This window comes from Stegostoma tigrinum, chromosome 3, assembly GCF_030684315.1.
Source record: "Stegostoma tigrinum isolate sSteTig4 chromosome 3, sSteTig4.hap1, whole genome shotgun sequence".
Lineage (NCBI taxonomy): Eukaryota > Metazoa > Chordata > Chondrichthyes > Orectolobiformes > Stegostomatidae > Stegostoma > Stegostoma tigrinum.
The window spans coordinates 46,657,225-46,669,764 of NC_081356.1; the positions used below are offsets into that span (position 1 = coordinate 46,657,225).

At 43.0% G+C, this 12,540-nt stretch overlaps 1 protein-coding gene across 2 annotated transcripts in view; it reads left to right on the forward strand.

The window, feature by feature from the left end:
- The window catches only part of LOC125451282 (leucine rich adaptor protein 1-like), a 162,002-nt gene that overhangs the window by 112,311 nt on the left and 37,151 nt on the right, over positions 1–12,540 (forward strand). Inside the window, exon 3 of one of the 2 annotated variants that reach the window (XM_059644575.1) lies at positions 8,318–11,353. The exons of the other annotated variant lie outside the window; for it this stretch is intronic. The gene's annotated coding sequence lies outside the window, so the exon portion shown is untranslated. Of the gene's footprint in view, positions 1–8,317; positions 11,354–12,540 lie in introns of those variants that run through there. 2 annotated transcript variants of the gene reach the window in all.

The following is a 12,540-nucleotide window of genomic DNA, read 5'->3' on the forward strand; positions in this document are numbered from 1 at the left end:
CTTACTTCTCCTTATCTCATCCAAAGTGGCCCCTCCATATCCTAATACTAAGACTCTTTCCCCTTACATTCCTCCTAGTTTTTGCAGCTGTACCTTCAGCTATCTATCCACTACACTCTGTAATAGCCCTTCTTATGACCTTTTAACTTTCCTCCACCACTTTAATACCTTAATCATTATATAAAATGAAATACAGCAAGATCACCATCTCTTCAATTTGCAGGTAATTGATTATAATATCAAATGAAATTAAACATTTGCAGTTAGAAAATTGTAGCCTTAGTAAATTCTATTAATCAGTCTTCATTCAAGATCTTAGATGAATTCAATATCTGGTGAGAACAGCTTAAGAACACAGAGCCTGTAGTACAATCATCCCTCAGCAAACATAACATGCCTTGTGTTTGAAATCAAATATAAGCTGGTTAGGATAGTAGGCCATGGGCACCCGCATGGGCCCCAGCTATGCCTGCCTCTTTGTAGGTTACGTGGAACAGTCCCTCTTCCGCACCTACACAGGCCCCAAACCCCACCTCTTCCTCCGGTACATTGATGACTGTATCGGCGCCGCCTCTTGCTCCCCAGAGGAGCTCGAACAGTTCATCCACTTCACCAACATCTTCCACCCCAACCTTCAGTTCACCTGGGCCATCTCCAGCACATCCCTCACCTTCCTGGACCTCTCAGTCTCCATCTCAGGCAACCAGCTTGTAACTGATGTCCATTTCAAGCCCACCGACTCCCACAGCTACCTAGAATACACCTCCTCCCACCCACCCTCCTGCAAAAATTCCATCCCCTATTCCCAATTCCTCCGCCTCCGCCGCATCTGCTCCCACGATAAGACATTCCACTCCCGCACATCCCAGATGTCCAAGTTCTTTAAGGACCGCAACTTTCCCCTCACAGTGATCGAGAACGCCCTTGACCGCGTCTCCCGTATTTCCCGCAACACATCCCTCACACCCCGCCCCCGCCACAACCGCCCAAAGAGGATCCCCCTCGTTCTCACACACCACCCTACCAACCTCCGGATACAACGCATTGTCCTCCGACACTTCCGCCATTTACAATCCGAACCCACCACCCAAGACATTTTTCCATCCCCTCCCCTGTCTGCTTTCCGGAGAGACCACTCTCTCCGTGACTCCCTTGTTCGCTCCACACTGCCCTCCAACCCCACCACACCCGGCACCTTCCCCTGCAACCGCAGGAAATGCTACACTTGTCCCCACACCTCCTCCCTCACCCCCATCCCAGGCCCCAAGATGACATTCCACATTAAGCAGAGGTTCACCTGCACATCTGCCAATGTGGTATACTGCATCCACTGTACCCGTTGCGGCTTCCTCTACATTGGGGAAACCAAGCGGAGGCTTGGGGACCGCTTTGCAGAACACCTCCGCTCAGTTCGCAACAAACAACTGCACCTCCCAGTCGCAAACCATTTCCACTCCCCCTCCCATTCTCTAGATGACATGTCCATCATGGGCCTCCTGCACTGCCACAATGATGCCACCCGAAGGTTGCAGGAACAGCAACTCATATTCCGCCTGGGAACCCTGCAGCCATATGGTATCAATGTGGACTTCACCAGTTTCAAAATCTCCCCTTCCCCTACTGCATCCCTAAACCAGCCCAGTTCGTCCCCTCCCCCCACTGCACCACACAACCAGCCCAGCTCGTCCCCCCCACCCACTGCATCCCAAAACCAGTCCAACCTGTCTCTGCCTCCCTAACCGGTTCTTCCTCTCACCCATCCCTTCCTCCCACCCCAAGCCGCACCCCCAGCTACCTACTAACCTCATCCCACCTCCTTGACCTGTCCGTCTTCCCTGGACTGACCTATCCCCTCCCTAACTCCCCACCTACACTCTCTCCACCTATCTTCTTTACTCTCCATCTTCGGTCCGCCTCCCCCTCTCTCCCTATTTATTCCAGTTCCCTCTCCCCATCCCCCTCTCTGATGAAGGGTCTAGGCCCAAAACGTCAGCTTTTGTGCTTCTGAGATGCTGCTTGGCCTGCTGTGTTCATCCAGCCTCACATTTTATTATCTTAGGATAGTAGTTTCTTTCCCTAAAGAACATTAGTGGACTGGATGGTTTTTCCTGACAATCAATAATGGATTCATGGTCATCATTAGACTCTTAATTCCAGACACTAATGGAATTCAAGTTTCACCATCTGCCGTGACTGGATTTGAACCGAGGACCTTAGAACATAACCTAGGTCTCTGGATTAACAGTCCAATGATAATACTATTAGACCATTGCCTCTGACATTATTATAGCTAGACAAAGAGACGTGATGTCCGTGTGCACAAATCATTGGAAGTCACAGGATGGTTGGAAAATTTTGATAAAAGTGAGGTAGAATTTAATGCCCATTTACCTACAAACCGTCCCCCCAACCGAGATACGTTTAGATGTAGAGGGGGGAGACTTTTAATTAAACTCAAAAGTAGAAACCCAGTTATCTTCCAGTCTCTTCCTCAAATTTGGGGTGAGAAGACTTACTTAATGCCCATGTAAGGGCTGATCCTATATATTTAATTAATGATGAGGAGGGGGCATGTTTGGCTTGGGAGTGTGTGTGCACATCAGCTATGCATGGGCACATGTGGATTCTGGAGGGAGAAATGTGAGTCTCTTTTTGACAGGCACTCAGTACCCTTTCAGGGATCAGGATATCGGGAAACTGGGATGAGGACATGATGGGATGTGAGTGGACTGGTTTGTGGAATGGCACTTAAAACTACCCCTCTGTATTTTTACTGGCTTCTGTCCCCATCTTCCGCAACTTTCCATCCTCTCCACCCCCAACTGTGACCCACCCTCCCAACCTGTCCACATACACCTCAGGCCTAGGTTCTTCTGCTGGGTTACAGAGGCTGTGCAGCTGACTCTATTTGGTCTGCAGGTCTTGGCACCTGTGGGATGCATGCCTACTTTTAAGAATCTTGAAGCCTGGGAATGTGCAAAACTGGCTATTTAAGTACCTCAATAAGGTAAGCCTTCTTCAAAAGAGGCAACATGAGGCTATCAAATACAATAACAAGGATCAGGGACTGATCATTTATGCTAGGCCCCAGCTGGAATATAGGGTTTGATTTATAATCACAGATGAGGGCATGAACAGGAGCCAGTGCATTCCTGGATGGTGTGTCAAATTTCAAAGGTGAGATATGGAGCCTGTGAAAATTCTTTTGTTCCATTGGTGGAATATCCTGAGATATTCTGAAAGGTAGCACATGCATTATGTTACTTTGACCCACTGATTCTAATTCTGAAGTGTTCATTGCTCACCCACCACCAACCTTCCAATGAGCTACCAGCTGTCTTCCACAAGGCAGCAATAGGTCCCAACATAGCTGCCAATGATCTTTTCTACTGGCACCAGACAGGCAGCTCTCACTTCCAGGAGGCAATAGGCCATACTGATGGAATGCTGAGCTCATCTCATGGCCAGTTAAGCCCTTTATGTTTAGGAGTACCATCATGCCAATGATGCCATTGAGGTGCAGAGCTGTGACTGGGAATTCATTCGGAGGACACACTATGAAAATTGCCCCTACACTCTGGGATGGAGAATTCAAGAAAGTTCAAGAACCTTTGAGAGAAGTTCACATTCTGTTGTTTCTTCAAATGTTTATACATACAGTGTAAATTTCCAAATTTGTAAGATGTGAAATAAAGCAGCTTGGGATAACTCCGTGAAATTTGAATGTGCTGTGGCAGCATACATGTACTTCTTTAACAATCTTGAGGCAAATAAGAAAGGGAGCTAGAAATGTAATTTCATAACAGAGACAATTTGCATGTCTGATGCAAAGTGCAGCTAATCTAGAATAGCTAAGTGGGAAACACACTAAGACATAAGTCATATTCATTCTTAACACTGCGAATCCAAATGCTAACATCAAATATTAACGCTCAGATAAGCCTGATTTTACAAAGGCTGTGTTTATGAGGCTTAATTTCTGTAAATTTAAGTGGGATGAATGACAGGCAAATTTAATTTTCTGACTATAATAACTGAAAAATGCTTAACTTCATTGCTCCTTCTCCAATAAACACATTTACTTTCTATTCAAATGCATAAACAGTCCCTTTTGAATAATATTACGGTATCTGGACCAACATTCCTTCATTTCTGCAGATTTTCTGAATGACAACTCTCCCTTTAGAAAATGGTTCCCTTATGTCAATTCTTTAAATATTTGCCTCCACCCAATCACCGTTATCAACTCTTTAATGACTGGAAACAGTTTCTGCTTAGCTACTTTACCAAAACTAATCATGATACTGAACATTTGAAATGGATTTTTCAGATAAATACAATACCTCCAAATGCAGGGCAGAGGCTGGCAATCTTGCAACAAGTAATTTGCATCCTGATGTTCTAAAGATTGTCCATCATCTACAAGGCACAAGTCAAGAGTGTGATGGAATACTCCCCAGTTGCTTGGGTGCGTGCAGCTCTAACAACATTCAAAAAGGGAACTTAAAAGGCTAATTAGGAGATCCAAAAGGAAATAAGAAAGTACACTGGCAGCCAAAATAAAGAAAAAGCCTAAATTCTTTTACAGGTACATTGAAGAGAGAAGGACAAACAGAAAGACTAGGGCTCATTAAAGACCACAGGGGTAAATTGTGTGTGGAGCCAAAAAATACAGGTAGGGTTCTAACTGAATACTTGGAGTCAATGTTCACTAGTGAGAGGGATGATCTGGATGTAGATATTAAGGACAAGGTACGTCATACAACAAAGAAAATAGTATAGATGGAGAGGAGATTCTGAGTGGTCTGGCATGCTTAAAGTAGATTAATCCCTCAGGCCAGAGGAAATGTATCCCAGGTTGTTGAGTAATGGAAAGACGGCAATAACAGGAGTACTTATATTTTTGATTCCTCTCTGGCCACAGCAGAGGTGCTGAAGAAATGGAGGACAGCCAATGTGGTACTGATATCCAAGAAGAGAGCAATGGATAAACCAGAAAATTACAAGCTAGACAGTTTAAAGTCAGTTGTGGGGAAACTATTAGAAGCAATTTCGAGGAACAGAATTAGTTTGCATTTGGAGAATCAAGGCTTAATCAAAGACAGTTAGGATGAATTTGTTCAGGAGAGGTCATATCTGATTAACCTGATTGTATAATCCCAGGCCCCAAGATGACTTTCCATATTAAGCAGAGGTTCACCTGCACATCTGCCAATGTGGTATACTGCATCCATTGTACCCGGCGTGGCTTCCTCTACATAGGGGAAACCAAGTGGAGGCTTGGGGACTGCTTTGCAGAACACCTCCGCTTGGTTCGCAATAAACAACTGCACCTCCCAGTCGCAAACCATTTCCACTCCCCCTCCCATTCTTTAGATGGCATGTCCATCATGGGCCTCCTGCAGTGCCACAATGATGCCACCCGAAGGTTGCAGGAACAGCAACTCATATTCCGCTTGGGAACCCTGCAGCCCAATGGTATCAATGTGGACTTCACCAGCTTCAAAATCTCCCCTTCCCCCACCGCATCCCAAAACCAGCCCAGTTCGTCCCCTCCCCCCACTGCACCACACAACCAGCCCAGCTCTTCCCCTCCACCCACTGCATCCCAAAACCAGTCCAACCTGTCTCTGCCTCCCTAACCTGTTCTTCCTCTCACCCATCCCTTCCCCCCACCCCAAGCCGCATCTCCATCTCCTACCTACTAACCTCATCCCACCACCTTGACCTGTCCGTCTTCCCTAGACTGACCTATCCCCTCCCTACCTCCCCAACTATACTCTCCTCTCCACCTATCTTCTTTTCTCTCCATCTTCGGTCCGCCTCCCCCTCTCTCCCTATTTATTCCAGAACCCTCACCCCACCCCCCTCTCTGACGAAGGGTCTAGGCCCGAAATGTCAGCTTTTGTGCTCCTGAGATGCTGCTGGGCCTGCTGTGTTCATCCAGCCTCACATTTTATTGTCTTGGATTCTCCAGCATCTGCAGTTCCCATTATCGCCAGCAGTCAGAGGTCTGTTTTGGGGTTCCTTGCTATTTGTGGTTGATATAAGTGATTTAGACTTGAATGTAGGGAGGTTTTTGCAGTAAATTCACAGATGTAATAAGACTTTGTGGGATGATAAATAATGCAAAAGATAGCTTTAAACTAGCCTTAGCGTTGATGTGAAAGTCATGTGGGCTGATCAGTGGCAAATACAATTCAATCTAGATAAATGACAAATGATGCACTTGTGCAGCACACAGAAGGCAAGGGGATATATGATGAACAGTAGGACCTGGGAAGCACCAAGGAAATGAAGGAACTTGGTGTGTGTACACCGAGCCCTTAAAGTATCACGACTGGTGGATAGTATAGTTAAGAAGCCATCTTGGATGCTTGCCTTTATTAATTGAAGCATAGAGTTTAAGAGCAGAGAGTTAAGCTGGAACTGTATAAAAATGTTGGTTAGGCAACAGGTAGAGTATTGTGTGCAGTCCTGGAATCCACATTTAATGGAGGGATTTGGTAACATTGGACAGGGTGCAGAGGAGATTTACTGGGATGTTGCCTGGGCTGGAGAGTTTCAGTTATGAAGAGAGATTGAACAGATTGGACTCTTTCTCAGAGCAGTGGAGATTGCAAGGGGATATGATTGAGCTGCATAACATTAAGTCAGGCATAGATAGGGTAGACAGGAAGAAAGTTTGCCCAAGATGAAGGGCTCAATGACCAGGCAGCATAGATTTAGGGTGAGGGACAGAAGGTTTAGTCGAGATCATGGAATTATAGAATCATGGAATCTCTATAGTGCAGAAATAAGCCATTTAGCCATCAAATCTGCACTGACCTTCCAAAAAGCATTCCACCCAGATCCACTCTCCCCAACCTATTTCTCTAACCCCAGATTTACCAAAGCTAATCCATTTAACCTGCACATCCCTGGACACTGTACGGCAATTTAGCATGCCCAATCCGTAGAAACTGCAAATCTCTGGAGATGTAAGGAAAAATGTTTCACTCAAAAGGGTAGTGGAAATCTGGAATTCACTGCCTGGTAGAATGGTAGAGGCATAAACCCTCATAACATTTGAGCAGTGTCTAGATGTGCACTTATGATGGCAAGGCATCCAAAGCTATGCGCCAAGTGCTGACAATGGGATGCAATGGGCCAACAAGACCTTTTCTGCGCTGTAGATCTCTACAATTCTACATCTCTAAGTTTGTCTCTATTCAGGACAAAGCAGGCCTTTTGAGTGGCATCGCATTTTTAAACATCTACTCATTTCACTTTTAATGTTCAGTGGCAATAGTGCATACCGCCTATAAGATGTACTGCAAAGATTAACCGAAGATTAGATAGCCCTTTCCAAACCCATGACCACTACTACCTGGAAGGACAAAGGCAGCAGATCTAATAGAACACCTGCAAATTCCCCTCCAAGCAACTCAACATTCTGATGTAGAAATATATCACTGATCCCTCAGTATTGTTGGGACAGAATCCTCGACCCTCCCTAATAGTATTGTGGGTCTACCAACGGCAAAGGAATGCTGTGGTTTGAGAGGGAATCTCAGCATCATCTTCTTAAGAGTAGCTAGGCCCAGCCAGGAACACACATGCCCCATAATTGAATAAGAAAACCCTCTTGTCAAAATCGTCATTCACCTTTGCTCAAAAAAAAGCCCAGTTTCTCCAGTCTCTCTGAATAGCCTGGTCTGAGGTCACCATCCAGGTTAAAGTAGTTGCAGCCATTTGGAGGAATGTCCAATATATTAGGAAGAAGTTCAACGTCCTTTCCTACTCCACCACAATCAATGTCGCCACCTTCACTCCAATGTCTCATACAAAGTCTGCCTCTGCTCTTGTATTCAAATCTAACCAATGCTCATGCTTTACCAATCTCACTATTGGCTAAAACATCTTCCCCACTAGCTGTTACACACTCCAAACTCCAAGATCAGTAAAAGCCAAAAGAACTGCAGATGCTGTAAATCAGAAACAAAAACAGCAGCTTGTGGAAAACCTCAACAGGTCTGGCAGCATCTGTGAAGAGAAATTGGAGTTAACATTCCTTGAACTGTTTTGAGGAGGGGTCACCCTACCCAAAACATTAACATCCACAGAAAAGTCACCAGACATGAAATGTTAACTCTGATTTCTCTTCACTGAGGCAGCCAGACCTGCAGAACTTTCCCAGCAACCTCTGTTTTTGTTCCCAACATCAGTAAGTCTGCACATCCTCTGCATTGCCTATTCATTATGGATGATGCCACGCTTACACCAACAGTAACAACAGTACTAATGTCTCCTAATGTCTGTCTCTATCTCATTCCAGAAAGAAAAGTCCCCACAGCAGAACAGAAAGAGTCAAGGTATAAGTGGACTGACTAACATTTGGTTTGTCAATTCTTATGTGTAAAGCGTACTGACTCTGTCCATTTCAAAGAGCTGACTGATTGTGCCCAAGCCCCTGGACTGGCATCGAAGTCTACCCTTGACTTACTGTGCAGGATCCCTGATTTCTTCCTTGATTTGACTGAAGCTTGCTAACAACCATGACAAGCTTTGAGGCTTTGTAATCTGTCAGGATGAGTGGAACTACTAGGTTGAGTTAAAATTAGTAATTTTTTAGGATTTAATTGCTCTCAGCAAAATATTGTTTACATTTCTATGGGGTCTTCATCTTCATCTTCAGCAATTTAGATCTTAAGCCTGAAAACAAAGAGCTCTGAACTGAAACCAGTTTAGCTAAATATTCCACTTTTAGGTGGGACCAGGAGTAATCTCTGTCTTGATCACTCTATGACTGCACAAATTCAAAAATAGAGAATTCTGCTGGTCCTGTGGTGTTGATGCATGGATTCTGGAGCAGATAGGCAGCGTACCTTTTACTACAGTTAGATTATATCAATACATATGAATTTTCCAGTATAAATGTCCTCATTATTACCTCAATGGTGGCAGTTTATGAAAAGGTAAGGAACAATGAGACCTTAGTGTCATGGTGAAACAGTCGCTGAAGTTTGGTATATTGGTACAGCAGGTGATGAGGAAAGCTAGTGACATGCTGGCATTAACAGTGAGTATAGGAGTAGGGATGTCTTTCTGCAGTTATACAGGGCCTTGTTGAGGCCTTATCTTGGGTATTGTGTGCAGTTTTGGCCTCCTAGTCTGAGGAAGGACATTCTTGCTACTCAGGGAGTCCAGCAAAGATTTAGCAGACTGGATCAATTTGGCTTGCACTCGATGGAATTTAGAAAAACCAGGGGGTAGCTCATAGAAACATAAAATTCCGAGGTGACAGGACAGGCTAGATGCAGGAAGAATGTTCCAGATGTTTGGTAAGTGCAGACTTAAGGTCACAGTCTAAGAATAAGAGGTAAGCCAAACAGGACTGAGATGAGGAAGAATTTCTTCACTCAGAGAATTGTGAACCTGTGGAGCTCTCTACCACAGAAAGCTGTTGGGGCCAGTTTGTTAGATATATTCAAGAGGAAAATGAACTTGGCCCTTTCAGCTAAAGGGATCAATGGGTATTAAGAGAAAGCAGGAGTGGGATACTGAAATTGCATGATCATCCATGATCATATTGACTGATGATGCAGACTTGAAGGGCCAATGGCCTATTCCTGCACTTATTTTTCTATGTGTCTATTTCACATCACAATGTAATTGAGTCAGTGCAGTGTTTGGTAGTCAAGCAGCCATAGTCCATACTACAATTCCAAAAATTAGCTGTAATATCAGACAGCTTAGAACCAAGATGACAGGCAGGATTTTATAGAGAACAGAGAACCATTGGCTACAATGACATCTGTGGAAGAATTGGCTAACAAGTGCATCAAGGGTCATCTCAAAATTGAAAACATCTTGCTCCATCTTTCTTGCTTTTCATAAGCGGTGTGGCAAGATTATCTTAAGGTCGTTGGAGTACGCCAACTAGACTTGAGAGGCGGAAAAAGATTCCCATAGGCAAGAAAACAAAATGGTAGACCAATTTGGAGCCATGGGACCATTTGATGAAGAGACAGAAAGTTGGATACACCACAGTGAACATTTTGATACACATTTAAAGGCAAATAAGGTGTTTGAAAACATAATAGTACCAGTTTTCTTGATTAACATCAGAAGCAACCAGAGAAATCCTCTGAGAAGATATTACAAGAGTTATGCAAATTGTTGGGAAATTACTTTGAAACAAAGCCAATAATCATTTTGGGATGTTTCCATTCTTATGGAAGGGTACAGCCCAAAGGCAACTTTTGAAATTGCTGCCTTGATGGAGCTGGCCACCAGTGAAATAACACAGTTGAGTGATGATGCTCGGGCACATAAAATAGCAGAAACATGGCAAAGCAGACTACTAACTGTAAAATTCCATTGATGGGGCAAGTGTAGCCACAGGGAATCAACAAGTTGGCCCCAAGAAACATTGTGCTGCAGGTACCAGCAGGTGGACCATATTACTTGAAATTTCTAAGTACAATTTAAGGAAGAGAAGTGGTATCGAAAGGACACAATTCAGAGGACAAGGCATAAGGTATATGTCTCCAGTGAGGGAGTAGACAGGGAGCCAATGGTGTCTACAGGAGAAGCAGCAAGCCCAGTGAGCAGAGTTTTGGTTAAACACCCAGCTCGAGTGAAGCTGATCATTTCTGGGTTCTTTGAAAGGCAAGGGTTTAATATAATCTGCTTCAATAGTAAGAAATAGTGGTTTCTTAATCAGACATGGAAAATACTAAATAATAAACCAATTTATCAAATGTCCTGTTAAAAAGAAGGATTGTGACTACATTAATTAATAAATACATTTCTCTATGTTGAATACCAATTGGAAGAAGCACAAAAGACGACAAGGACATAGAATGTATTCCAGGTTTGGGAATTCAAAGTCCATCACTAAGAAGTTACTCAGCTGAATAATTACTAATCAAATCCTAAAAGACTGGGCTTGAAATCAATGGAATGGAAGCCAAAAAGTTGGTAAAAGCTGTTTCACCTTTCCTTTGTTGAATAATCTGTCTCAGATGTGTCTGTGCCTCTGTCCAAGAAGGTATTGATAGGATTCACACAGCTTGGTCTTCGTGAAGATGAAGACTCACCTTCACATCAAAAATACCATCCACTGTGTTCTGTTGCGTTAGCAGCTTGCTTACTAGAATATATTCAGAACAAATCTACCATTTTAAAACCTGGCCTCCATAAGATATGGATGGACTGGTAGGAATTGACAGAAATAAGTACCTGGTGCCATCCAGCAATGACAAAACAGTTTGGCATTATCAGATTGGTTGGAATTTAATGCAGCCTCGAAAATTTAACACTTCAGGATCATAACCTTATAAACGTAATACAAATTATGACTATTTTCCCACAGTTAATGTTTTATATTCACATATATAATTGCATTTTGATTTGTCATTTCTTGATATTTTTATATATTTACAATAAAAATTTGTTTATTATGTCAACAGTAAGTATTCTTTTCTTAATTTCTCTTTACCTGCCTAGCTCATTGCACTGGTCAATCAAAGTTTTTCTCCACGCCTAACAAGAATTTTGAACTTTATTCACTGAGCTCTGTAACAGTCAGTAATCTTACAATGCCTGGTCAGTAGTTTCTATTTTATCCCCTGCTGTCACCATTGAATTCACTTAACTCATCAAGTGCCTACTCCTGGAGCTCAATAAATGGATCTGTCAAAAGGTCTGAAATGCTGTCAGTGTTTGTAAGTACTGATATGGAGAATGCAAATTGTGTTCTACAGTCTTTTTCTAAGTCATGCACTATGTGGAGTGTTAATCTACAAGCTAAATGTAATAAAAGCGTTTCAGAATGCTGATGCCGAATATTTGTTTTAGAACAGTGCCCGCATTTCGGTACACTTGAGGTGATATGAGCAGAATAACTGACAGTCTTGAGTTTGAAGTAGCCTCTGGCTTCACTTTTTGATACTATTTAAATGCAAATGTGTTTATCTGCAAAGCCCTAATGACACCCAAATACTTCTGCACCTGTTCATTGAATTATACTGACTTCATTATTATGAAGGTAAAGAGATTTTTGTAAACCATTACCTGATGGAATGAAAATATATATTGTGGCAGATCTTTAATTTAGAAACCATCATTTTCAAAAAATTGTTTAACAGAAATCAGAGAAAATTTGAAAAGATGAAAGGAATAAGCAAATGGGTAATGAACTTCTATCAGTGAGACAAAAAGAAATGTTAGACGCTATAATGCAAACAGGAGGCATGACAATTGTTTTAAGCTTTGTTTGCATAGTTGAATAGTGTATGAGTTCATGAGCAGATGATGTTCATACTGTGGTCAGAAATAATAGGAACTGCCGATGCTGGAGAATCTGACATAACACAGTGTGAAGCTGGATGAACACAGCAGGCCAAGCAGCATCAGAGGAGCAGGAAAGTTTGACGTTTCGGGTCGGGACCCTTCTTCAGAAATCTTCCAGAAATCATCCAACTTCACACCGTGTTATTTCATATTGTAGTCAGTTTGTTTAGGCACTTAGCACCCGAACATTGATATTACTTA